A 4,395-nucleotide genomic window follows, 5' to 3' on the forward strand; every position below is an offset into this window, starting at 1 on the left:
CAACAACTGCTTGCACCTAGGGCATCCCATGTACATGCACCTGCTCATGGAGAGCTTCGCTGCCCCACCTCACCCACAGGTGTACATACTACCTCCCCTTTTCTCCAGTGCCCCTGCCTACCTGCCCGCCCTGATGGTGGCCCCACCACACCTCCTGGTGTTGATGCTATCTGCCCTTTTTCTTGCCTCTTACACAATGAGACACATGGTCTTATACTTTCCCCTTTGCCATCCCTATCTCCTTATTCCAACATTGCTACCCTCTTGGCATCATTCCTTCCCATTCTGGTCCCCTCACTCCAGTATCTCCAGCGTTTTCTGGTTGCTGTTAACAAAGCTGCCAGAGGCTTCTTCCAGTACCATGGGGCAGATCCTCTTGTGCCCAGGCCTGGCTGTTAGAATTATCTCTGTATTCTTGCTCATGTTGTTCCCACTGCCCAGAATCCTTTCTCTGTTCCAGACCCACTCCTCTTCCTAGGCCCAGGTCAAGTTCCTCCAGATGAAACTCAACCACTACCAGGGGACTTCTCATGCCTTCATATGGCTCTCTGATACTTAATAACTTTTCAATCATTAACTCCCATGTTCATTTCACAAATATTTATTGATCAGCTTTATGCCTCAGGCTCTGGAAGAACACAAAGGTGAAAAGACTTGGCTACTTTCCACATATTTGTTGTATCCCATTGGAGAGGGGAGGTGACCTATTGCAGGTGTTAATGGGACTTGGGAGGTTCCCCTCAAGACAGCTCTCATAGGCAGCCAAGAACCAGGACCAGAGCACACCCAGCTCTTCCAGGGCTGGAGCAACCCAGGTCCCTGGAGACTTCTTAACACATCAGGCCTCAGGGCTGCTGACCCTGGGAAGAACCTGCAGTGACAAGTGTGCCTGCTTCACTCTTCTCTCAGCACCAGCCCCTCAGCACCTCTCTGACTTGTGTGGGTGGTATTGTGTTTCTGAGGATGGTCTGTAGCCCAGCTGCTATTTGGATTTCCAGCCCATCTCAGAAAAACCTAGGTTAGGACCTTTGTTACGTGGGCCTGAAAGTCTGCCTTCCAGGAAATTGCCTTCTGCAATATACAAAACACTGACCTTCCTTCAAAGAGGTCCACATCCTAATCCCTGAAACCCTTGGCTCTGTCATCTTAAAAGGCAGAGGGGAAATTACCCTGAACTGTGTGAGTGGATCTGGTCTAATACTGGAGTTCTTAAAGGCAGAGGCCCTTCCTGGCAGGGGTCAGAAAAAGATGTAATGGTGGAAGAAGGGTTAGAGGACCATGGCTGTGCTTGGCTCTGAAGTCGGAGGAAGGGGCCACAAACTGATGAACACAGGCAGAGAAACAGCTTCTCCCTGGACCCCTGCAGACTGGAGTCTTGCTGAAACCTTGATTTTAGTCCCATGAAACCCATGTTGCACTTCTGACCTACAAAAATCTAAGAATAAATTTGTGTTGTTTTAAGCAACTGTGTAATGATTCATTATGGCAGCAGTATGCGCCTCATGTGAGTTCACATATTTAACGTTTTCAGAACCTCTGCTGTATAAATTCATTCTTCTACATGATTTCACATGATGTGTGGTCATTAATCAAAAACCTGATTCAACTGGACCCAGTGACACATGCCTCTAATCTCAACCAATTCAGGGGTCTGAGGCAGGAGGATCACAAGTTCAAGGCCAATTTCAGCAACTTAGCGAGACGCTGTCTCAAAAATAAATTAAAAAGTAGTGGGGGTGTAGCTCAGTGGTAAAGTGCCCCTGGGTCCAATCCCCAGTACAAAATAAAACCTTTTGAGTCTAGCTCCTGGCATGACCTGCTTGATTCCCAATTTAAATTCTGGAGAGGGAAGGAATGAATGAATGAATAAACAAATCTGGTTGACATGACTCATTGTTTTTGTTTTGTTTTTTAAAAATATTTTTAGTTGTGGATGGACACAATGCCTTTGTTTATTTAGTTTTTTTTATGTGGTGCTGGGGATCGAACCCAGTGCCTCACTGGGTGTTTTAGGCAAGTGCTGTACCACTGAGCTACAACCCCAGCCCAACTCATTGTTTTTTATTCCAGGACAATTCATAGGATGCTGCCAGTTATGGATTGACTGTATCCTATGACCAGATGCCAGTCCCCAATCCAGTCAGCGTGGGAAATAAACCACAGCTCCACTTGGCTGCCTTTGTAGCCAGGATTACAGATGAGGGAAGCAGCATGATTGGTGTCCAGGACAAGGTGCAGTGATCATGTAGGGGGAAGAGAGCAGGGGAGTCCTCAAAGAGGTGAAAGCTATGGGGCTTAGACCGAAGAATGGGTCTGGGTTTGCCAGGGCATGGAGGCAGAGGAGGCTGCCATTCTAGGCACTTAAATGCTTCAGAGAGCAGAACCATTAGGGGGCAGGCAGCAAACAGCTTGCTGTTGCTGGAGTAAAACCTACAGTGGATAAAGGGGACAATAGCCCTTTCCTGGACTTCCACACACCTCGCTGCGGGTCAGACCTTATTTTTTTCGATTGGTAAGCCAGGGAGGAACGTTGAGAGGCAAAGATGGATTGATTGGCAATACTTTGGAGGGTGGTTGAAGATGTTTGAAACTAGACAATAGAAAAAATTCTTGTTCCCTCCACCTTAGCTCTGAATTTTCTAAAGCCAGTAGCTGGATTTATTTCAGTACTTGGCTGCAAGAAGCAGGGAAAGGGAGAAATGAAGGAGGAAAGGTTCCAGAGGAGGAGGAGGCACTGAAGACACAAGTGAGCCAGGAACTTTAATTGAGAGAACTCTTTTGAGAATAATTTTTTTGATGGTTTCTCATCTTTGGCAGCCCTTCAAAAGCAAATCCTGAGAATTATTCAAATTGGATTGAACTCCTTGGTGTCTCATAATACTGAAATTATTCTATTTTATTTTATTAAAAACAATAACAAACATAATAAGAAAATCCCACAGAGTTCTGATTTTTGCCATTTTTAAATATCAAATTCTTTTTGGAAAATTATTTCTATTTTGGTGCTGAGGTGGGCCTGCTAGTGGTGGGAAAGGAGGCCTGGGGCAGAAGCACTGGACCTGCCTTGGAGATTTGCAAATGAAGCCTAGCAAGTCGCCAGCATGGAGCAATTCCCAGCGGAACATTCCTAGGAACCTATAAGGGAACAGCAGGTACCACGCCCGTGCAGAGCTAGGGCTTGGTTCATCAGACACCAGAGCCTTGTCAGGTTCAGTCTGGCAGAGAGGCACACTCATGCATAGGAGGTGAATTTGAATTCTAGGAACGTAGGACATATGACAGTCCCATGGACAACAAGGAAGCGGTCACATTGAAGGCTTTCTAATCAGGCACAGGAGGCAGGTCCAGGTTGCAGCTGCTGAATAAGGACTCAGATGCCTCCCAGCTGTTCTGAGGCCCCTCAGATTGGTATGGGCCAGAGTTAGTTAAGAAGAAACTGGAAGCAGGAAGACTTTTGGTGTGTAACAGGACTTTTCTCTAGAAACAAGGTGGTAGATTCATGTTATTCTGTGGAAACCCAGGGTTATAGTCACAAACACAAGTGTAGTGAGGTTAGCAGTTACACTTGGGCAGTTTGAGAAATGTATAGATTGCTTTGTGTGGGTTACTTCCCCTCTCCTATTTTTTTCTTTTTTTCAGGGCTGGAGATTGAATCCAGGAATGCTCTACTACTAAGCCACATCCCCAGCCCTTTTTATTTATTTATTTATTTTCAGATAGGGTCTCACTAAATTGTCCAGGCTGGCCTCAAACTTGTAATCCTCCAGCCTCAAGCCTTCTGAGTCTCTGAGATTACAGGCATACGCCACCATGCCCAGTGCCATCTAATTTTAACACAAAGCAGGGAGAAAAAGATTGTAGCCTAAGAGTTCAGCTCCTCAGGGGACCAACACTATTCCTGCACCCTTATTTGACACCCACCCAGGCAGGGAAGGCTTTGTTTTTACAGTGAAGAGACTGTTTTCATTTCCTCATGACAGACACTGATGGTTTATAAATAATTCTTTATTATGAGTTTACATAGTGCTTGACACACAAAATAGATTTCGTTTAAGTATTTAAAATAATTTCTGAATATAGAAGCAATTTATTCTTATTATTGCTAAAATAATATTCACATTCAAACCTTTGAAATGTGAGAAACCACTATATGCTGTATGCACAGAACACAGTCAGTAGTCTAATAGTGCTTTTTTACCAGAGTAGTGTAAACTTCTTTCAGAATCAAGGAATGATTCTAGATACCCACGGTGAAAAATAAGTACTATTCTTTTAGGCCAGTGACACTCACAATGGGTTTCACATCTACCTATGGGTGGGTGTGTAATGATCACATGTGTGTTTCCCTTTTCAGCTTTAAAAGCCATAACATCAAATCCAAGCTGCAATGTCTCA

Source organism: Sciurus carolinensis, chromosome 2 (assembly GCF_902686445.1).
Source record: "Sciurus carolinensis chromosome 2, mSciCar1.2, whole genome shotgun sequence".
Classification (NCBI taxonomy): Eukaryota; Metazoa; Chordata; class Mammalia; order Rodentia; family Sciuridae; genus Sciurus; species Sciurus carolinensis.